The sequence below is a fragment of the Mustela nivalis genome (genome assembly GCF_964662115.1).
Source record: "Mustela nivalis genome assembly, chromosome: 20".
In the NCBI taxonomy this organism is placed as follows: domain Eukaryota; kingdom Metazoa; phylum Chordata; class Mammalia; order Carnivora; family Mustelidae; genus Mustela; species Mustela nivalis.
In genome coordinates this window covers 31401566-31426598 of record NC_139039.1, presented here as the reverse complement: position 1 = coordinate 31426598, position 25033 = coordinate 31401566, and positions in this window count along the sequence as shown.

Here is a 25033-nt window from a genome sequence, read left to right as displayed (position 1 = left end):
CGGGGCTACATTTTGCACCCCACCCACATTCGTGTGTTCAAGTCCTAACCTCCAGTACCACAGAATCTGTTTGTGTACACTGGCCCCTTACAGGGATAATGAAGTTAAAGTCAAGCCGTCAGTGTAGCCGTAATAAAGTCTGACTGGAGTCCTGGTAAAAAGAGGAAACTGGGGCACACATAGAAATGCCAGGGACATGAGGAGACAGAGACAGGCCACGGAAGGGCAGGGCAGGTAGCATCTGCTAACCCCGGAGAGCACTTAGGATCCTCCGCTGCCCCCCACTTGGATCCTGGCCCCTGTGAGGGAGCACATTTCCGTGGAAACCAGCCTGTTTGTGAGGCTTTCTTTCCCTCCCCCAGCAAACCAATGCAGATTTCAAAAGCACATAATAGTACAAAAGGTTTTTGACAGAATAAGGATAAATCCACCCAAGATACAAGACGTCAGTCAAAAGAAATTACCCATGCCAGCCTTCAGACAGACACCGCCCTTCCGTGCCACCAATCACGAACGGTGCCCTGATGACTAAAGTAAGAGAAGCTCTCAGTGTATGCAGGTCTCTAGTGAAAGGATTGTGTCCCCACAAAACTTGATGAATTAGCCAAATTCTGCTAAATAGTGGTTCTAGGATAACAGTTCTCAGATTGGGGTCTGAAGACCTCAGCGGTTTCATGAGAACCATGATAGCATCTTGTCATCTTTCTCCAACTTGATGAACATCCAAAAACACTTCGCAGTGATTCCGGAAGGAGATGTGAGAATTCTGTGCTCTCCTATCAAGGTAGACATGAAAATTTGCAAAGATGTACTACATCACCATATTTCTTATTACATTTTAGAAACAGAGAAATTGTAGCTATTTCCATAAATGCATGTTATTTGTTAACATTAGTATGTTTATTACTTTGAATTATTTTAATCATTCTCACTATTAATATCATTATGATAAATACTGACAGCTATAACTCATGTAAACAATAGGCTTTTGAGGTTCTTTAAAATATTTGAGAATGTATAGGATCTTGAGATTAAAAAAAGCTTTAGGACTATTCCAGGAGAATTATTCCTTTTTTACATGTCATTGCCTCGCCTTAACATCAGCATAAAAAATGTGGAGTATTATCTTCAAAATGTATATTTCACTAAACTGAATTATTACTCCAAAATTATAAAGCTGATTCTATAAAAGGCAGCTTTCTAAAAATGGAGGTGTTCATCCTTCACAAAGCATAAATAACTCAATTAGAATCAGCTCACTGATCAGAATGAGCAGCAATAAACAAAAATAAATGAGACTACATAAGACCAAAGCTTTTTGCACAGTGATGGAAACTATCAACAAAACGAGAAGGCAACCTACTAAAAGGGAGATAATACTTGCAAATCATATGTGATAAGGACCTAATATATCTACATATAAAGTTCATAAAACTCAGAAGCAAAAAATAAAAAGTCTAATAAATGAGCAGAAGATCTGAACAAACATTATTCCAAAGAAGGCATACAGATAGCTAACACATGAAAAGATGCTCAACATGACTAATCAGGAAAATGCAAATCAAAACCACAATGAAATATTACTGCGTATTTGTCAGAATGGCCATTATTAAAACAACAACAACAACAACAACAAGAAACAGTAAGTATCAGCCAGGACATGGAAAAAGGGAAACCTTTGTGCACAGTTGCTGGGTATATAAAATAGTTTGCAGTATACAAACAGCATTTGCAAAAAAATTAAAAGAACTTCCATATGGGACACCTGGGTGGCTCAGTTGGTTAAGCAGCTGCCTTCGGCTCAGGTCATGATCCCAGTGTCCTGGGATCGAGTCCCACATCGGGCTCCTTGCTCGGCAGGGAGCCTGCTTCTCTCTCTGTCTCTGCCTGCCACTCTGTCTGCCTGTGCTCACTCTCGCTCTCTCTCTCTCTGACAAATAAATAAATAAGATAAAAAAAAAAAAAAAGAACTTCCATATAGTCCAGCAATTGTACTTCTGAGTATTTATCCAAATAAAATGAAAACATTAACTCATAGAGATATATGCACGTACCCATTCCTTGCAGCATCATTTATAGTAAACAAGATATGAAAGCAACCTGGGTCCATTAATGGATGAATGGATAAAGAAATTTTATATATAATCTTATATATTTAAAGAAATACATATATATGAACATACATATAATGGAGATATATATATATATATATATATATATATAGCCATAAAATAGAATTAAATCTTGCTATTTGCAACAATAGAGGGTATTTTACTAAGTTAAATAAGTCAGAAAAAGACAAATACCACATGATTTCACTTACATGTGAAATCTAAAAAAAGAAACCAGACTCACAGTTATAGAGAACAGGCTGTGGTTGCCAGGGGAAGTGAGTCGGGAGATGTGTGAGGTAGGTGAATGAGGATAAGGAGGCACAGGCTTCCAGTTACAAAATAAATAAATCATGGGGATATAATGTACAACACAGGGAATGTAAACAATAATATTGTATTAAGTTTGGTGACAGTTGATAACTTATTATGGTGATCATTTTGTAATACATATAAATGCCAAATCAGTATGTTGTACACCCAATACCAATAAATATTGTATGTCAAACTTCAATGAAAACAGTTTAAAATAAATAAAAATGAAAGTATCCAAACTGAAAAAAAAAACTTACTGCTAAAAATTCTCAATCTTCAGGGTGCTCAGTTGGTTAAGCGTCTGCCTTCAGCTCAGGTCAAAATCCTAGCTAGGGTCCTGGGTTTGAGCCCCGCATTGGCTCCCTGCTCAGCAAAGAGCCTGCTTCTCCCTCTCTCTCTCTGTCTCTGTCTGCTGCTCCCCCTACTAGTGCTCTCTTTCTCTCTGTCAAATAAGTAAATAAAATCTTAAAAAAGAAAATTTCTCACTCAAAAACAAAACAAACAAACAACAAAAAAAACCCCTCAATCCAAAAACCTAGGATACAATTTTGACTGCTAATTTCCTCATAATCATTCAACAAATTCTAGCAGGGCTAATTTCAGTATACAAACCAGACAGAAATAGTTTCACTATCTGCTACAGCAGAGTCTACGTTACTGTCATTTTTCAGGTAGACTACGAAAAAAGCCCCATTTTTTAATCTTTTCCTCTAGCACCCAGCTCACACAAAATTATTTCTCCATTTAACAAAAAAGGAGAATGGAACTAAAGCAGAAATAAAATCATTCTTTTGCTTATTCAAAGCCATAATAATTTCTTATATATATAGGACAAAAAATTTAAATCTCAGGCCTGTGAGATTTTTTTTTTAAAGATTTTATTTATTTACTTGAGAGAAAGAAAGAGAGAAAGCATGAGAAGGAACAGGGTCAGAGGGAGAAGCAGACTCCCTGCTGAGCAAGGAGCCCGATGTGGGACTCGATCCCAGGACTCCAGGATCATGACCTGAGCTGAAGGCAGTCATTTAACCAACTGAGCCATCCAAGCGCCCCACTATGAGATCTTTTAAAAAATTTATTCTATTAAATTTAATTAACTATTATTAAGTAAGTAACTATCATTAGTTACAACCGATTCCGGGATTCATCAGTTGCATATAAAACCCAGCGCTCATAACACCACCTGTTCTCCTAAATGCCCGTCACCACCCTCTACTGCAGCCAGTAACACTCAGTTTATTCCCTAGCGTTAAGTCTCTTACAGTTTCCTTCCCTCTCTGTTTTTATCTGATTTTATTTTTCCTTCCCCCACCATGTTCATGTTTTTTTTTTCTTAAATTCCACATATGAGGGGCGCCTGGGTGGCTCAGTGGATTAAGCCGCTGCCTTCGGCTCAGGTCATGATCTCAGGGTCCTGGGATCGGGTCCCGCATCGAGCTCTCTGCTCAGCAGGGAGCTTGCTTCCCTCTCTCTCTCTCTCTGGCTGCCTCTCTGTCTACTTGTGATTTCTCTCTGTCAAATAAATAAATCTTTAAAAAAAAAAAAAAAATTCCACATATGAGTGAAATCGTATGGTATTTTTCCTTCTCTGACTTATTTCACTTAAGATAATACCTTCTAGTTCTATCCACATCATTGCAAATGGCAAGATTTCATTTTTAATGGGCGAGTAATATTCCATTATATATACATTCATCTTTATCCAGCCATGTGCTGCTGGACATCTATGCTCTTTCCATGATTGGTTTATTGTGGACATTGCCGCTATAAACATTGGGGTGCAGATGCCCATTTGGATCACTGCATTTGTATACTTTGAAAAAAATCCCTAGTAGTGCAATTGCTGGATCATAGGGTATCTCTGTTTTTAACTTTTTGAGGAACCTCCATGCTGTTTTCCAGAGTGGCTGCACCAGCTTGCATTCCCACCAACAGTGTAGGAGGGTTCCCTTTTCTCCGCATCCTCGCCAACATTTGCTGTTTCCTGGCTTGTTAATTTTAGCCCTTCTGGCTGGCGTGAGGTGGGATCTCACTCTGGTTTTGACTTGAATTTCCCTGATGCTGAGTGATAGTAAGAACTTTTTCATGTGTTTCTTAGGCCGATGAGATCTTAATGAATTGGTTCCTGCCATGGTCAATGGATGACAAAAATACCACTAATGCTTTCTCTCTTCTTTTGCAATATACTCCCAAAGAGTGATCACCTATTTCCTTATCCCATAAACCGGGGTTTGCCTTGTGATTTACTTTATCAAATACAAGGCAGCAGAAGTGCGTGCATGAAGGTTTCATGGCTAAAAAACAACAGGTCATGCAAGTCTGGCTCGCTCTCGGACCCCCACCTCTGGCACAAGCACAAGCCTCAGCCAGCCCACTGCAGGACAGACACCACGTAGAGTCGAGAAACCATCCTGGTGGAAACCACCCAAACCAACCAGTGAATGCGTGATGTACCAGGTAACCTCAGAAGCATAATCAAGCCCCACAGAGATTGACAGACCTAGGCTAATAGACTCTTGTGAAGTAATAAATGACACTTTTTTTTTTTTTAAAGATTTTATTTATTCACTCGAAAGACGGAGATCACAAGTAGGCAGAGAGGCAGGCAGAGAGAGAGAGAGAGGGAAGCAGGCCCCCTGCGGAGCAGGGAACCCGACGTGGGGCTCGATCCCAGGACCCTGAGATCACGACCGGAGCCAAAGGCAGCAGCCCAAACCACCGAGCCACCCAGGCGCCCCAACACTTTCTTTTAGGCTACTAAAATTGTAGAGTGACTTGTTATGAAGCAGTACCTAACTGGTACCTGGGAACACCTTCCAAGCTCATTCCCTACAATGACCATCAGTGTCCTTTTCCTCTAGTCTCAGTGACCTTCCTTGAAGTCACGCCCCATGCCTGTCTCTAGCCTTTGTAGCTCCTTCCTGTTTCCTCTCACAGAGCTCTTAAATGAGATTTTTTCATGAATTTTTCTCGCACTTTCTTCTGCCCTTTTGCATAGATCATCCCCTCAGAGAGGGCTTCGTAATCATTACCCTTTTCCCTCAACATGCTATTTTTTTCTATACCAATTATCCCTACCTGATATGGATAGTCTGTTTATTTTTTCATTTTCCCCATACTAGGGTGTAAGTTCAATGAGTGCAGTGACTTTTGTATGCCTAGGACCTAGAACTTCCTGGCACATGACCTCGATGAATAAATCAAAGAAAACTCTGTATGAAAAGATGCTATATTTGCAAATTTAGAGCCTTGTATTAAAGACATTATATGATTTAGTAGAAAAAGAATCAATTTGTTTTTCTCAACTATATTCATATAATAATATCAGCTCAAACAAAAACCCTAAAGAAAATTCAGATATCACCAAAGACTGCTATGACAGTTTTTTTAAAACAAAGTATTGTGTGAGCTCACCATTTTAGAAGAAAAATGCAGAGACATATCAAAATTGTTGATAACAGGACTGGTAGATAATGTGGGGAACAATCCCATCTCAGAAAGTAAATAAATACGTAACTGAATATTTAATCATACTTTTATGATTATTTTAAAACTTACTGTTTTAAAGCAACTTACAACTACCTATGCCACATAGATGATTTCTCCCTTATTCATAAAAATGATGTACAACAGGCCATAGTTACTCAGTCAACAATTCCCAGAGATCACCTTCGGTGTTCAGTCCAAAACAGACCTACGATTGCCTTACTTGGATATGAAGCTTAATGGAGCAGCAACTTCTCATTTGCGTCTACTTTGTATGGAGAGGACAGTGCTGCAGACAGAGAACAGTGCATTTTCAGCAAGCCACCTCAGGAATGGGCAGTGATAGTCTCATTAATGCTTGTAGAAGCTGCTATACTTAATCTCTGAACACATCACTCAGCGTTCCCGGGGTATTCAATTCTCCCAATGCCATGTGCATGACATGACTTGGGATAAGGATATAGGTCCACTTGAAGAAAATGTAGGCTTGTGTTCTAACCAAGTTTAATTTCAGTTTTTCCCCCCTTAAAACTTATAGATTCGTTAACAAAGATCGGCAGCAAGTTTTGCCTTACAAGACAGGCTAAGGAAGCAGGAGTCTAGTTGTTTCCATTTTATGAAGGCAGAAAGACAAATATTTTTAAAACAAACCAGCCAATTTAGTTACCTCATCTTCTGAACCCAGTGCCAACACCAAGGAGTAAAGGATGGATTTGGTCATTCCCATAGCATCTTACAATATACTCTTTTTTTTTTTTAAAGATTTTATTTATTTATTTGACAGACAAAGATCACAAGTAGGCAGAGAGGCAGGCAGAGAGAGAGGGGGAAGCAGGCTCCCCACTGAGCAGAGAGCCTGATGCAGGGCTCAATCCCAGGACCCTGAAATCACGACCTGAGCCAAAGGCAGAGGCTTTAACCCACTGAGCCACACAGGAGCTCCCTTATAGTGTACTCTTGCAAAGGATTTGGAACATCCAGGAGGTCAAAACACTGATGATTTTTTTTTTAAGTAGGTTCTACTGCCAGCATAGGGCTTGAACTTGCACTCACGACTCTGAGACTGAGAGTTGTGTGCTCTACCAACAACAGCCAGGCACCTCTCATAACATATTTTTAAATTACCTTGCAGAATCAGCTTTGATTTGAGTACCCCACAATTAATATATTTCATGAAATTTTTTAAGTGAAAGGAATAGTAAGGAACTGTTTCTCCGTGTTAATTTAATAATGGTAGAGAATATAACAGTTTTAAAAATTCAGAGTTTAATTCTTATTACCTTTTCATTTTTCAAGTTAATTATTTTCCAGTCATGTATCATTCAGTTTTTGTTAGCTCGGAAACCATTTATCGACTTGTGGGAGGTAAAAACTGGAGACAGAATGAGGGAGTCCAAAGTAACTCGAAGGAATCTAGCTCCAATGAGTGGATCCATTAACTAAGACCAGAGGACAGAGGAAGGAAAGCAAATCTGAGATAAGCATAGTGCATTTGATTAATTCAAAAGAACATTATGGAATTTTAAATGCCAGCAAGATTCATAGCAAGAGGATTTCGTGCACGGTTGGATCTGTGTAGCAATCTCAGGAAGGTGTTCAGGACAAGAGGTAAAGGACAAGGGATCGCCTCCATTTATAGCTGAAAAGGAGGTTCAAGTGCTCAGAGAGAGAGGATGACTGCCCGATGGGGGCTGGGCCCTTATCTGGGGGCAGAAAAGTCCATGGGCGGGAAGTAACAGACACAGCCAATGTAGATGCTCACTTAAGAAGTCTGGTAGTGAAGGCGAGATGACAGACACTTCATAGATTGGCAGAGAAGATCAAGTGCCGTCTGTCCTTGGTTCCCTGCTTGACACAAGGAGCTTCAGTGAAATCTCAGGTGCCTTGTACCGAGAACTGCGTGTCTCTAGGTATCGCTGGAAACCCCACAAGTGACCACCCCCATTGCTTACGGCGCCAGGAAGACACCCAACCCGAAACACATAGTAGGGTCTCATCAGTCTCTTTCCTCGTCCAAAGTGTCAAGTTGGGTTACAGTTGCGGCTCTCGATAAAAGGGAAAGCGGTCCACAAAAACCATCACAAGTGTGCCTTGGGTCCTTGCCCTTCGCCAGCGGCACGAGCAGGCTCTTGGAAATTTCTACATTGCCCTGATTCCCTGGGCCACTCCAGGCAATCTTCCCCCGAAGCTCTCAATTTCACGCATGGTGATTTTCAACCTTTGATGCCCATTAGGATCCGCTGAGAAGCTTTTTAGAAAGTAGCGATGCCCCAATCTCATTGTCTCTATTCTACTTCTCTGGTCTTAATTTCAGCCTTCATGTCTTTCACCCAGATGACTAAAACAGTCGCCTACCAGTGTCCTAAATCCTACCTCTCAAAATCTCAGCTCTGCAGAGTCCCTAGGTAAGCCCTTCAAAAAAATATAATCTTGTCACATCCCTGCCGAAAACCTTATAATGGTTTTTTTATATCCTTTGGTGGTTAATTTTATTTTATCTTCACTTACCCATTCTCCTATGATCTCCCTTTCTTTATGGCGAGCCCAGTTTCTGACCCATGTCATTTACCTACGACTCTCTGAGGGCTTATTTTCATCTTGCAAGGCAGGCCCACCGGCAACCATTCCCCTCAGTTTTTGTTTGTCTGAGAAAGTCTTTATTTCTCCTTCACCTTTGAAGGATACTTTCACAGGGTACAGATTTCTAGGTTGTTGTTGTTGTTTTTTTCCCCCACGACATTGCTTTAAATATTTTGCTCTTCTCTTACTGCACAGTTTTTCAGGAGAAGTTGGATGTAATTCTTAGCTCCTCTGTAAGTATTTTTCTCCCTTCTGGCTTCTTTCAAGTTTTCTCCTTTATATTTGAATTTTTTGAAGTTTGGGTCTAATGTCTCTAGGTGTAGGTTTTAGGGTTTCTGGTTTTTGCATTTTCCTCTTTGGTGTTCTCTGAACTTCCTGGATCTGTGGTTTAAACTCTGACAATCATTTGGGGAAAATTTTCAGTGATTATTACTGCAAATAGTGCTTCTGTTCCCTTCTTTCCTCTCCTGAAATCCCCATTACACACATGTTACACTTTTGTAGTTGCTTCACAGTTCTTGGGTATTGTATTTTTTCCATTTTTTTTTCTCTTTGCTTTACAATTTCAGAACTTTCTTTTGTCATATCCTTAAGTGCCAGATTTTCTTCAGCTATTTTCAGTCTACTAATGAGCCCATTAAAGGCATTCTTCATTTCTATTAGTGTTTTTGATCTTTAGCATTAGTTGAAAAAGAAAAACTCCTTGTCTGATAATTCCAATATCCCTGCCATCTCTGATTCTGGTTCTGATGGTTGTTCACTCTCTTCAAATCATGATCTTTGCCTTTTAGCATGTTTTGTCACTTTTTTGTGGAGAGGGGGACATGATGTACTGGGTAAAAATACTGCAGTGAATCAGCTTTTAGTAATGTGGTGGTGAGGCGAGGGGAGGGAAACTCTTCTGTAGTTCTGTGATTAGGTCCCAGTAGCTCCCAGTCCCTTAGTGACCCCGGTGTCCCTGGACTGTGACCTTCACAAGAGCTTCTCAGTTTTCTGCCCATCCCTTAAGTTAGAAAGCATGGCTACCAAGGGTGGCGGTTGGGCAAATTGCTTCCTCCAAGTCGGTTAGGCTCTGCTAAAGTAGTTTTCCCTGTGATAAGTTCTTGTTAAGAACATCAGAGCGCTCTCGTGTATTTCAAAATAGTTCCTTTACCCCATTCCCCTTGTGGAAGCCTGAGGGTGAAGATCTGGTAGAGCTCCTTGAGGTAAATACAAAATTACAGGGGTTCCTGATGACCATACCTGCCTGAAGATTTTATCTCTTGGATGTGTCCATCCCGTGCCTCCAGGAATTTGTCAGCCGTGGTTCAGATTTCCCTGTCCCAGCCCTGCTTTCCAGGTCGGTTTCTGCTCACCAGTTTCTACTCTAGTAAGTCCTGATTCTCGAGACCTGTTTTTTTCCAGTGGTTTTTTCCTATGACTTTCTCTGATGGATCTAGGAAGAGTGCTTAATTTTTCTCTTTAGCTTTTTTACTTGCTGTTAGGAAGGAGTGGTGATTTATAAGCTGCTGTTAACTTCTGATATGATAATATTTCTTTAAATATCCACTTGCATTTCATATACCCCCCCTTTTCTGGATTATTCTGAGATTTTAGAAGCAATTGTTGCAATGAAATATTGAGCAAAGTTTGATGGTGAATTAAGAGAGCTGTATTTTCCTTCACACTTTGTTTTAAAATGTAGGATCCATTCCCTTCTCTTGGCCTGTCACTACTTTGAAAAACAACATGCTGTGGGAGTGACCAGTATGTCAGAGGACTGGGAGTCTGTCCACGACTGAGAGCATTTCTGGGTAAGTCTCTGCTGTTCTCCTTGGGTGCTGAGCTACCATGTAAATAAATTGTCTGAACATTCTGCTACAAAGTTTACATGCAGAGGGCACCTGGGTGGCTGAGTGGGTTAAAGCCTCTGCCTTCAACTCAGGTCATTATCCCAGTCCTGGGATCGAGCCCCGCATCCGGCTCTCTGCTTTGCAGGGAGCCTTCTTCCTTCTCACTCTGCCTGTCTCTCTGCCTATTGTGATCTCTGTCTGTCAAATGAATAAATAAAATCATTAAGGAAAAAAAAAAAGTTTACATGCAGAGGCCCAGTAGGATGAAAGGGGCCCAGATGAATCTAGCCTTCCAGCTACCCCCAAAGGGCTCAATGCAAGACAGCTGTTGTCTCAGATCCTGCAATCAAGCCTTCAGCCAAATGCCTGGTGACCCCCATCAACGTCACTTGAAGCAAAGTCACTCAGCTGAACCCAACTAAATTCCTGATGCACAAAATCACAGGATAGAATAAAATGGCAGTTACACTAATATATTAAATTTCCAGTGGTTTATTACAAAGGACTGAGTAATAAGGACACTATCCCTTTAGGCTAGTCCGTGGGGGGGTCTGCCTCATCATAGCCTGGGGAGGGGGCAAGTCTCCATTCCTCATACAGCACAGCAGCCTCTGGTTTTCCTGCGTATTTGTCTGGAGTCGTGCAGTTCTAGTATGTATCCACCTAGGAAGTCCCTTTCTTGGCTCTTTGTCTAGAGAGACGCTCACTTTCGCTGGGTCAGTTTTATTCATTTGTTTTTAATCTATGTCCATTAGCCTCTCTGGTTTCCTGGCTTCTCATCTCCAAATTTGGGATAAAGAAAAAAAAAAAAAAAAGGAAAAACTGGGGTATTCACACCGTGTTCTTTGTTGAGTCCCAAGTACGCCTGCTCACCACCCTTCACAGTCCTCTGGGGGTTGTTTTATACATCAACATGCTGAGTTACTCTTTGCACTTAGTGGGAGGAATAGGGAGAGTTTTATATTTGCAAATATTTAAATTGTCAGATTTAGGAGTGCCATTTCTTTTTTCTGATTTTTCTCCTCTGTTTTTCATTTTTCTGATTTCCTTTGTATGCCCTCTTTTGTACTGTTGAAATATTGGTGAATCCATTTTAAGTAAATGAAACACTGGTTTTGGTTTTGTTTTGTTTTGTTTTTTTCTATATCTTTGTGTATTTTAGTTGTATCTATTTCTATCAGTTTTTCTTCCTCCACAGATTATATGTGATTAAACTTCTACTTTTTGATTTAAAATTATACCACATCAAATAAAATTTAGAAGCTTTATCCCTAGGTAGATATCTTTGATCTCTCCTTTTCACTATAGTTATTATAATTATTTTATATGTAAATTTAAATGTATATAATAAGCTTTTATGTATAGATCACCAGTAAGAAATATAACATAATTTTTGCTTTCAAAAATTGTCTTTTGAAGAACTCACCTTGACATTTACCGTTTCAGAAAGTTGTTATTCCTTCACTTCTGAAAATCCAAACCTCTCTCTCTCTTTAGCGTGATACTTCGTTAGCATTCTTTCAGGGCAGGGCTTCTGGCAACAAACTTTTCAAATTCTCTCATTTACATCTTTATTTTGTCTTTATTTCTGAAATGGAATTTTGCTGAATATAGACATGTGGCCTGACAAGTATCTATGACATTTTCCCACTACCTACTGACCTCCATGGTTTCTGGAGTCTTTGACATAATTTTCTTCATGTGTACAAAACGTTATTTTCTGAGTGAATGAATGAATGAATGAATGTTTCTTCCTCTCCCTTCCTTCAAATTTCCCCCTCCCCCTCCCCCTTTTTTTTTGGTTGTTAAAACATTTGATTTTGATGGATCCTGACTGGTTTTCTTAATTTATCCCAGTGGGGCCTGATGAGATTTTTGAATCTCTAAATGTATATTTTGCTTTCCAAATTTGAGAATTTTTTTTTTTAGATTTTATTTATTCATTTGACAGACAGAGATCACAAGTAGGTAGAGAGAGACAGAGAGAGGAGGAAGCAGGCTCCCTGCTGAGCAGAGAGCCCAATGCAGGACTCGATCCCAGGACCCTGAGATCATGACCTGAGCCGAAGGCAGCGGCTTAACCCACTGAGCCACCCAGGCGCCCCCAAATTTGAGAATTTTTATCAAATATTTTTCTGCTCCATCACTGCTACCTCTCCTCACACAGCACGTATGTTAGAGCTCTTGGTGTCCCGCAGATCCCCGAGACTGTTAGCTTTTTTGTTTTAAATCTTTTTTTTTTTCTTTCTGATCTTCAGATTTAGTAAATTCTATTGATCTGTCTTCACATACACTAATGTTCCCCTCTCCTTCCCATCCTGCTCCTGTGCCCGTCTAATGGTGTTATTTTTCAGTCTGTTCCCAGAGTTCTTTTTGATTCTCTTCTGTAGTTTTTATTTCTGTTTTCAGAACCGTCCTTTTCTTTCATTTCAAGTATGTTTATCTTTTCTTTGTGGAACATGATTATGAAAGACATTTTAAGGTCCTTTCCCAATAATGTCAACTCATTTTGAAGTTAACATCTGTTGATGGTCCCTTACCTTGAAAACTGGCCACATGTTCCTCCTTTTTTGTGAGTCGAGTAACTTGGATTGACTCGGCAGTGTTTTGACTATGATACTTAGATTATGGGTCCTGTTATAATCCTCTGGAGAATTTCATTTTTTATTTTTTCAAGCAATTAACACAGGTGACTTCAAACCACAAGATTGGTCTTAAATTCTTTAAGCGCTGGTTCTAATCTCAGTTCTTCAGAGCCTTTGTATGCTGCAGTGAGTCTAATGCGCATGCGTACATCTCATTGGCGAGGTGGATTCCCATATATGATTAGGGAATCCCCTTTTCTAGCTGTCTCCACATTCTCTGACCCACACAGTGCCCTCTGTCCAGTTCCACTGTTTTTTATTGTTTTTCTTAATTTTAGCCTATGGCTTAGCTGTCACTTTATATACCCATGGTACTGGCTTCTACCTTTGAGGCAAAGTTAAAGAGTAAAGAGAACAGTAACAACAACAACAGAGGACACTCACCCCTTTATAGCTCACTTCTGATATTGGACGACTTTCCACAATCTACCTGCTCTTACTTATTTTTCAGTCTCCTCAGGTAATTGATTGTTTGCATTTTATATAGATTTTAGTTGTAATCAGTGGGAAACATGGCCCATGATGGACATATTGTCCCATGTTGGAAGCATGAAACTCCAGGGCAGAGATTTTAATTTGAGATGAATCATATGGTTCTAAAGATTTTACTTGATCACTTGAAGATACTTTTATAAAATAGAATCAGTTACACTTTATTGAAAATGGCTGAATGACTAAGGAAGTAAATAAAATAAATAAATATTTATTTATTTATAATAATATTCCATATATAATATAGAATATATAAATATTACATATTAACATACAATATTTATATATTATATATAATATGTATTATATTATATATATTATATTATATTTTATATATATATATATATAAAATATAAATATTCCCCTTCAATCCAGAGGGGAATTCTACACAGATTGCAGTGAAAGTTTAGCTTCATCCACCAATATTTCATCTTATGAAAATTATCATGAAGATAGAAATAGAAGACCATCCTATTTTAGAGATATATATATCATTCTATTTGATGATAATGATAAAAATTTGTCCTATTGATTAAAATTTATAAAATACTGAGTCAGAAGGATATTAAACAACATCATAAATATGGTTCCACATTTTTTTTCATTTGCTAATGCACACAACTCATTACAATTCTGAGACTTTTGTTAACAAGGATTAACATTGCCCTTTTTAGATTCCACATGCACATAAAAATTAAATATATGTTCTCATCCATCCTTTGCTTCTAACCCAAACAGAAATAACTTTGCAGAATGTAGAAAAGGTGTTATTACAAAGCTGAACATCCCCTCCAAACAGATTAAAAGAACCTATCTATTATTAATCCTGATGTTACCAAGCATATTAAATGTTGTTTTACCTGCTACAAATAATTGAACTTGTTCAACCACTGTATGTGCAAATACTGAGAATTAGGCACACCATTGATTGATGTGGTAGATAGTTTAAAGCCCCAGGGCCTTAAAGCAGTGCTATTAATCTGCTTATATATTTAAACATAAAAATAATGCATTAAAGAGCCTGTAAGGACTTAGCTTTGTACTTTCCCTCTACTTAGTTGTTTAGAACATAAACTGAAATTGAATTGTAGATGTAGAAACTGCTTATCATTTTGATTTAGAAAAAAAATATGTCATTTGTATTTAATAAGTGGTCAACAGAGTTTGAAGTAAAGTTTTTCATTTGTTCATTTATACAGAAAACGGGAATTTGGTAATTACTGTAAGATTTAAAACTGTGAAGTGAGAAAACATATTTCTAGATCTCGAGTGATGTAAAATGTAACTAATATGAAAAGCCAGACTGATATCTTATCACTCAACCGGCAGGATGTGTTAAAATTTTGTCACTTATTTTTTCTCACGTATGAAATGAGTGTGGCTCTACATTTTTCATGCTTCTAAACCAACTGCCAAATTAGTGCTCTGGACATAAGTACTGTACACCAGTATAGGATGCAAGAGGAATAACTGTTGTTCCCATAGCTTTAAAAGGCTTGGTGTGTCCTGGTTAATAGGAAGTTCATTAACAATCAACCAGGTAAAGAGATTATCCCCCGAAAAATAATGATTTTAAAATTATACTTAGCTAATTTTTAATGAAATATACATGTAATATAAACTATATAGAATTAGAGATTTGATAATAATACAGAAACTTATCCTGGCCAAAGTACACCTAAGTACTATAATATCTGTGTTTCATGTAAGAAGAGATAAAAATCTTTATCCACTCAAAATATTTCAAATGAGAAGAGGGCCAAAGGAACTACATTAAGAATGGGCATAATTGATTCTTCATTTAATTGAAGGCTGCCATTGAGAAATTTGAATAAACAAAAGTGATACAATCACAAAGAATCTTTTAAAAATAATGAAAAAAAAAAGATGTTTATCTTTCTTAGTCAGACATACATGGAGTTGCCCCATCAAATAGTACTTTTAAAAATGTCTTTTTAGTTAAGAAATTTTAGAAAATTAGAATATAGGGGCATCTGAGTGGTTCAGTTGCATTGGACTCTTGATTTCTGCTCAGTCCATGATCTCAGGGTTGTGGGATCGAGCCCCGTGTTGGGCTCTATACTCAGCGGGAAGTCTGCTTCTCTCCCTCTGTCCGTCTCCTTCTGCCCCTCCCCCTGTACTCTCTCTCTCTCTCTCTCTCTCACATAAGTCTTTTTTTAAAAAAATATGGAATATTAGCCACTCTCAGAACTTCTCAGCATATTTGTATATTAAAGAATCTGGGAGTTCCTACCAAAATGAAAATTGTTTAATACTGTTAACATAGAATTTCTCAAGCTTATGAGGCTGTGGAATGTTTGTATACTTATGGAGCAACTAGGAACATCCTCCAGGGTTAGTATATGTTACAATATTTTGTGAAAAACCTAGAAGTATTAAACAAATTTCAGGTCAAATCTTATTTCTCATTGTTGGACTTGGCCACATGTGCATCAGAAATATGGAGACTTCTTGTGTTGTCTCCATATTTGCTGAGCTGGAAATCTAAGAATGCCAGGTGTTAGGTATTCTCACTTCCTAAAGAAGTGCACTAGATTGCTGCCTAAGTCACTTTGGGAACCAAAGCCCATCACCCTTGTGGCCAATATATGGCAAATATAGAAAAATGAGGAAAAAAAAAATGGATGTTTGATTTTTTTTTTTTTCTTTAGAAAAAATTGTAGGAATTCTGGGGATTTCCCTCCCTGCCACACCTGGTGGAGAGGAATGCTCTTTGTCAGACTAGAGTTTAATAAAACTGGTAGAACTTGACATATGATCCCTTAAGTTCAGATACAGAATGTGTATCTGGCTCCCATGTAAAAGGTTAAGGGTGAGATTCTGACTGGAGCTTACCTTGAGGGCAGAGGAAAGGAAGTAAGACTCCAGTGGAAGTGACCTACACTTCTCATGGTTGGACGCTGAAATCAATATCATATGTAGTTCAGAACTCATGTTGTTAGTGAGCTGGAGGGACAGGAGACGTTTATTAATTTATTTCTTCTATTTTTTTGAAGATTTTCTTTATTTATTTGAAAGAGAGAATGAGTGAGAGGGAAACAGAGAGATTGAGAGCAACAGTGAGGGGCAAGAGAGGGAGAAGAAGGCTCCCCGTTGAACAGGGAGCTGGATTCTGGACTCCATCCCAGGACCCCAGCATCATGACCTGAGCCGACGACAGAAGTTTAACAGACTGAGCCACCCAGGTCCCCCAGGACAGGAGACTTAATTAGAAGAGTGACTCATATGTCATTTACATGGTGTGGGGTTATAAATTTGTCAGACTGGGATTGAGAGTGACCAGGAAACTTTGCCTTCTGTTCCATACTTTCTCCTACACCAGAGATAAGAAATCCAATATGGCGGGCTTCAAGAAGCATGATGGGAGGAAAAGCAAAATTAGTGCATGATTTCCCCTTTTGTGGTTTAGATAGTTCAATAAACTATTTGCAAATACATTTCAGTCCCATAGGAAATTGCCATTCTCACTGTTCCTGCTCAACCTTGCACCTGTATGGGGGGATTATTGTACAGCAGTGTGCTCGACTCAACTCCTGCTAGAGTCTATAGATTCCTTCCAACTCTGACATTCTACCATCCGGTTTGGATATGAGGGTATCGCTGAGATCTGCAGTGTGGAGGAATTCATAGACCTAGTAACAAGCCCCCTGCACTGCTGTCACCTTGACACTGGAGTTTATACTGCTTTTCTATAGAATCTGAGCTTTACAATCATATGGCTGTGATTAATAGCAAACATTTATATATCACCTACTGTGTCAGAAATATCCCCAATCTTTTTCTATATTCACTTAATTTTCACAATAAACCTGTAAGTTGGATCCAGCATTTTAGTGATGAAGAAACTGATGTGCACTAAGGTGAGGTATTTTCACAAGTTACATAGCCAGAGGTTTTAAAACTGAAATATTTACCCGAGTATATAACTTATCTCCAAAGTCTATGCAGTTAATGCTGTGTTTCTCATCACCAAAAACACATTATGAATGTAAGACCTCTACAGGCTATTTGAAATTCCTCCTTCTATGGTTGAAGCACAAAATTAAGTAGCAAGTTAATGAGATGGGCGTAGTACAGCAACCCACAACTAATGACTACTTTTAAAATGCTCTTTTACTCTGCAATTGTTTTTGCAAACTTTTGTTTCAGTTGAAGAGAGCCTTTCTTCGTAAGAGTCCTTTTTGGAATCTTTGCTATTAAAACTGATAAAAGTGTCACTATGCTATTTATCACCGAAGTGGGAAATCTGAGGCTTACTGTCTCCCCAACACTGATTCTTGTCTTGTTCAATATCTCTGTGTTTTTTCATGTTCTTTATTTGGCTTTTCGTGCAGCATCTGGGATATGGTACACCTCTAATTCTCCTCCTATTCATATAGATAGATAGATAGATAGATAGACAGATAGACAGACAGATATAGATAGATATATAGATAGCAAGAGAGAGAGAGCACACAAGCAGGGAAAGCAGCAGGAAGAGGGAGAAGGAGGCGGTAAGGCGGGGTTAATGCCGGTTATGACGTTGTTGAGGTAAAGAGGGGATTAAATATCTATCGATTAAATAACGTATCTATATATTAAACAACATATCTATATCTATAGATAGATAGATAGATTAAATAACATATGCCTTTCCCACTAATTAAAATAGTACTTTTACTTTCTTCACTGTCTTTAAAGAGCTATTGCATTCCCAGTGGGCCCTAAAGTCATTTTTAATGAGCTAAAGAATCTCTGAACTTCATTAACCTATTATTAAGAAAACTAGACAGACTGAAGGATGTACCTCATTTTTACTTGGGGCAGACAGTGGCAAGGGAAACCGACTTTGTGGTTCAGCAGTGGAAGTCGGTCCAAATAATAACGGGAAGCAAACAGGAACACTTGCACAGAGTCTTTTCCTCGTGTTCTCAGGCTCTCCTGTGCGTATTTGAAAGGGATTCAATTCCGAGTTTAGTTAATACAGATCGATATGGGGGGGGGGGATGATGGTCACCTTTTTCTTTCCCTCTGCTCACATCTTAAGCTGCTGACAGGAATATTCAGTGACTATGTCCCCAGTATGAGCTACAGGCAAGCATTCTTTCTGATATGAGTAGATAATAACCAGGGAATTGTCAATTCACTTAAATTGATCGGGCAGGTAGGAAACAGGAGGTGATGGGCCTTGCCCTGAAGGACAGGACTAGAGCTGTGAATCACGGACCATACATATGTATTTCCTGTCGTCAAACCAACTGAAAATCATATTGGATATATTTACACATCTCCAGATTGATTTATGTTTTTTGGGTCTGAGAATATTAAAAATATAGTCACTAGACATTCTATAATAGAACAATTTTCTATATTACCTGCATATATTATGGTTACGTGGTATAACAATGCTCTGAAGAATTCTTTTAAAAAATTTTATTTAATTTAATTTTTTTCAGTATTCCAGCGTCCATTGTTTATGCACCACACCCAGTGCTCCATGCAATCCGTGCCCTCCCTAATACCCACTGCTAGGCTCACCCAACCCCCCACCCTCCTCCCCTCCAAAACCCTCAGTTTGTTTCTTTTTAAATTTTTTTTTGAATACTTTATTTATTTATTTATTTGACAGACAGATCACAATTAGGCAGAGTGGCAGGCGGGGCTGGGGGGGGGTAGTAGGCTCCCTGCTGAGCAGAGAGCCCGACGCAGAGCTCCATCCAAGGACCCTGAGATCATGACCTGAGCCAAAGGCAGAGGTTTAACCCACTGAGCTACCCAGGGGCCCAACCCTCAGTTTGTTTCTCAGAGTCCACAATCTCTCATGGTTTATCTCCCGCTCTGAAGAATTCTTTTTTTTTTTTCTTTTCATTTATTTATTTTCAGCATAACAGTATCATTATTTTTTCACCACACCCAGTGCTCCATGCGATTGCATGAAGAATTCTTATCAAGTATGTGAATATGAGAAAAGTCTCTCAATATAATGACTTCCTTCTCCACTCAAAACCATGGGGGCTGTCAATAATGATAGTACAATTACATGTGTGTGTGTCTTTGCATAGGCACACACAAAACATGCTTGCATGCATATCAACAGACATATGGTGTTTTGTTACAGATATAAGAAAGCTTCATTATGTAATATCTTCTATAAAGCAAATATTATCATTGAAATTTTATTGCTACCAGAAAATTGCCTCTTCCATTTTATCTTATTTAGAAAAGATAGCTCATGAATTCACTCAAGTGCAAAGACATCTTTAAAAAGGTGGTAATCTACTTTGAATAATGAATCTCAGTAATAGCAGTAAGAAAAGTCTCAAAGATGGCAGAATATATATTTTAGCCCTGTATCTATATGTACAAGGTAAGGCACTCTGATCTTAACTGTCAGTATGGATTTTTTTTGTTTCAATTTATAAAGACCAAATTCACTTTTTTGAAGTGAGTTATTATTGCATATCTTCATTTAAGGTCAAGCAAAATTTTGAACATGTTAATCAAAGAGAATACTTATTGTCATATCTCACTTCTGACATTTAAGAAAAACTCTTCATGCAAATTAAGTATGTGACTAAACTGTCAAGAGAGTATATCAAATACTTAGCAGAGAAATACAATGAACTCCTCTATATTGACTGAAGTCCTTCATGTGCCTCCTCTCAAGTGCAAATTAGACTTAGATTTCTTCTCTTTGAAGTAGAGTTACCCTTATCCATATGCTTCTTCAAGCATACTGATGTCTATCGTGAATCAAAATTGAAGTATCACTTTAACGTATTTCCAGGCATGGGATTTTTCTTTCTTATAAAAATACATCCAACTCAGAAGGAATATTAAATTCATCAAGGTGTTTTGTGTAACTTATAATTGGCTTTTTTAAAAACTTGAAATATCAGTTCATTTTTCCTTTAGATAATTTCCCTCAAATACTTGACTTTCTTATTGCATCTGATTTTTAATGATTGCCTATTTTGCTCTAATTTACAGTCTCTCTATTTATTATACAAATTGTACTTCATCAGATGGGAACCTTAATTGGATGTAATAAGGATGAAGGTGTTCTCAGTCCTGGTTTATGAATCTTAAAGGCAGGAGATAATAGCAAATAAGCACTGACACCCACACGGCTCTGCGCCCTTCTCCCCACGGCACTGACACCCACACGGCTCTGCGCCCTTCTCCCCACGGCACTGACACCCACACGGCTCTGTGCCCTTCTCCCCACGGCAGCACCTTTGGCCAGGACGCTGACGGTCACACGTCCCAATGTTCACGCTCACCAGGGTTCACGTTGCACTCCAAATCAAGTGCGTATTTTATTTGTCTAGGGGTCCCCTGGCAATCATGCACAGCAGGAAGTAGTACCTTGTTAAAGAAAGGAGTGTTTTCTCAAAACCCAAATAAAAACAGTAAAACCAGAATCCTAGGCAAGGTTAGAATGACACACATACTAGAGCCTGCTTTCTTCTAGTTGAGTAAATGTTGTTTAGCTTCTGGAATGACCCATCACAACAGTATGCCATTGACTCAAAGGTGCCCTTGGAGAGCCCTAAAATTCTATTTTTATATCCAAGATTTATCTTGGATCATTTCATTTTTTCCTCTCTTTAAATGTAATTGTCCTTTAATAAAATAGCATCACACAAGTTCTACGAATAAAATGTTGCTTGGTTCTGGAGGGTTCTATCGTTAACCTGCAATCTAATTTTATATATTATTTATCTCCTATTATGGTCCTATAAACAGGAGAACAATGAAATGTCATCTCTTGATTTAAATCTCACTTTAATTCTCTACCAAGCGCTTTATTTGATCATAATTATTCTGGCATCAGAGTAAACCTGGCTGTTAATATTTGACCTGTATAAGCCCAGGAAACACCAGAAAAACTTCTTATGACAGAACAACAGAACACATTTCATTACACTTCTGTGAAGTGTCATACACGTATTGTTGGAGGTCAGGTTCCCGGGAAAAGACTCTGAGATGCAGGTTTGTGTGCTGGGATTTTATCAAGGAGTGCTCTTAGGGTCAATCCCTGGGAGGAAGAAAAGAAAACAAGATGAGGTAGGGCTGCTCTAGTCACAGCAATGACCTCAGCGGACCCTTTAGTTGGTTCTGGAGCTTCTAGAATTGTCCCTGGTTACGTCATGGTGGCTGGATCTTGATAGATCCACGGCATCTAGGGATGGGACACAGATGACTGCAGAAAAGGAAGTATCATCTTGGACAAGCAGATCTCTTCCGCAGTGGGTAGTCCCTGGAAGGCACAACAGTGTGGCACAACTGTCCCACTCTCCCAGCGTCTGGAGAAGTGCAAGCTTCAGTTCTGAAAGGTGGAAGGTAATGGTGTCCTAATAGATCCCTTATAGCATCCCTATATATCTGGCTTGTACAACATTCTTTTTCTTGAATTTTTGGAACTAAGAGGTTGGGATACATTTGTTCATTGAAATCTGCATTTGTTCAATTCAAATACTGCATATTTGGCATTGCAATAATCCTGGTGCCCTGACAGCACCAAGACCTATACCTCATCCAAACGTTGCATTGTTTCTTTCATTCCCCGCCCCCATCCTTGATTCTTTAACTAATCTTCTTTGGACAGTTTGCTTGCAGCACAGGGAGTAACAACCGCAGAGGAGTTTAGTTAGTCACATGACCCCTGTTACAGGAAGAAAGGCGTTTCCCCAAAGTCAGGAGTGGGTGTAACTACAGAGATGGGGAGTAGCTACTGAAATTTTGGCGGCAGGATAACACGAAGAGAGAACATGCTGGCAGATGGGATTCCTCTTTTTTCTTTCCAGTTTGAATCCAACTATTTGGGTAGATACAGTGGTAAAGACCGATCAATCCTGATGAATAAGTGGAAGTTATTGTTCATCACGAAGTAAATCAGTGGGATAAAACAAAGGCAGAATCAATGCTGATGGGCTAATTTGCACTCTTGATAATTGGGTTTTGAAAATTTTGAATTGTACCATAAAATATCAAAAAAAGAGTTTGGGAACAAGATAGTTGTGCATTAAATAATTGGATTGTATGGAAGTGTTCCTACTTACTACACCATCATTGGATATTTTTTCTGGGAAAAGATTGGATGGGATATTGAGTAGAGGTAGGCTGGAGACTAGAACCCAGGACCTTGAATACTGAGGCGGAGGTGTGAAATGTATCACAGCCTCACCCAAAGCAGGAAGAATTTAGAAATGGCAAGTAAGAGTCCAAGAAGAAAATCAATACTTTTCTAGGACTGAATAAGTAAACAGAAGTTGGTGATCAAATATGGAGTGGGTGGATCACAGACCAGGAATAAATCTACCCGCAGGATGAATGGAACGACTAAACACAAGGACATTAATAGGGTTGTGAACACATGACTCCAATTCAAAAAGTATCTTAACACCTAAGATATCCAAACACTGAGCTATATACCACATTGTTTTAGTACTTACTTTCCACATTTTTCAGGGCTTGTCTTCAAATAACAGGGAATGCAGAAGAAGATGTAAGCTGACACATGAGACAGAAAAAATGTTTTTTTATAGTGCACCTATATGTCCGATATTTGCTAAGCACTCGGTGTAATTATATCCTTTCAGTTTTGTAAAAACGAGAGAGACATAATCATTATTTTGTATTTGAGGAAACTGATGTGGGGGAAGTTAAGTAACTTGACCAAGTGGACACAGCCAAAGAGAAATAAACCTAATTTCAAATCTTCTACTTACGGAATCTAGGAATGTGGTTCATGGTCTATGAACTGACAGCTGTTTTTGTTGTTGTTTTGTTTTGTTTTTTCTCTCCATTTCTTCCCCATTTCCTCCAAGAACTGACTATACACATAATATAGTCAATGTCTTATTTCACTCCAAAATTATAAGATAAATTTTGATGCTGTATACAATTGTCAGAACAGTAGTCATTTGTCACAATTTCTATAAATGCACACTTGATAGAATTTGAAGAAGATGTATATCTTGATTAGACATGTGATTATGGCATAAGTCTTTATGTATATTGAACCCAGCATCTGTGTATTAGAAAATATGATAGAAAAAACACCAGAAACCATATTTACTCATTTCCATATTTATTTGAAACCAAAAGTTGTTGTACTATTCAAGGGGCATACATGAAACCAGCAAAGCTATAAGAAAATGCGTAGCTTTTCCAGAAGAAAATGGCCCTATTTGCAAGGGTTAGACTTTTACCTAAAAGCTTTCACGTAAAATAGCCTTCATGGTAGGTGGGTGGATGGCAAAGCAAAAGAAGTCACTTGAGATTGGAGAGAACATGGAAAATCTATATATCCTGGAAATAACTTAGCTATTACATGATTAAAGTAGAAGGAAGACATGGAAGCCTATCTCTGCCAACTGGTGTCATAACTTCTGAATCACTAGTCTTTCTTCAGTAAATTAAAGTAAGTCTTGGTAGATTTTTTAGCTCTGCTACCTCCACTCAGCATGTACCTGCACACAAGAATTGGGGCTTCTCACTAACCTCGCTTTCAAGCCTCTAGCTGAGAATATGTTGATTATTAGAGGATAATATCTATTTTGTGATGCTTTTTTGGAAATGAGAAGGCAACTGATTTATTTAAAGCCATGAATCATTTCTTTTCTAAGTAGAACTTTAACTGGAAGAAAAGTCTTCTCTGAGATCAGATGGGAGGCACATGGTGGTGTGTATCACTTCTAATTTTGCTACTTTTGTGAAGGGTACAAATCCAGATGTTTTCTGACTCATGACATTGAATGTGAATATCCATTAGCATCAGTGCCTCTGCTAATGAGACCAAAATGTGTTTTTCCCATAGACATGACATCTGATAATCAGGGTCATGAGAAAATACCAATTAAGGAAATTCTTAAAAAAAACAATAAAGAATATTCTTGTCTGACAGGTAGATGGCCAGTGGCTTTTTAAAAATAGGACATGTCTTAAAATGTATATATGTGGGTGGAAATACTAGTTTTGTGGGGAAAAAAAGATTGTTTAATTTCAAGCTAATTCAATAGGAAAGACCTCTTTCAGTGCTTCACTGTCTTGAATAATTTTGACCTCATTTATGGCATCCATCTTTGTTTTTTTAAGACAAAGGTCACCCTTATAGATGCTCCAAAAAGCACCATATGGTGTTTTCCATGCGGCCACTGTGGAAGAGAACATAGCCTAGTCACACAAACTTTGCCAAGTTAGAAAAAGCACTCCTTCAAGATGGAATTGAAAACTACAAAGTCTTGTCAATGTTTCTGTGGACAGAAATCTCCAGGTACCTGAAAACAAAGAACACTTTAAAATATTTCCTTCAGATGACTTTAGAATTAAAATGTGGGTTCATAATACCTTTCTTGCTAATAGAGACAGCATTCGTAATGCAGCCGCTAGCCAAATTCAGTGGAGCTCTAACGATACAGGAAAAAGGAAACATTCTGACATTAATTGAATTCAAGTAGTCATGAAGAATTGTGACTTATTTGACACAATTTTCACTTCATTTGAAAAATTAAATATGAAAGTTCTGAGTATATATTGAAGCTACATTCACTTGTGAGTCTGGTTT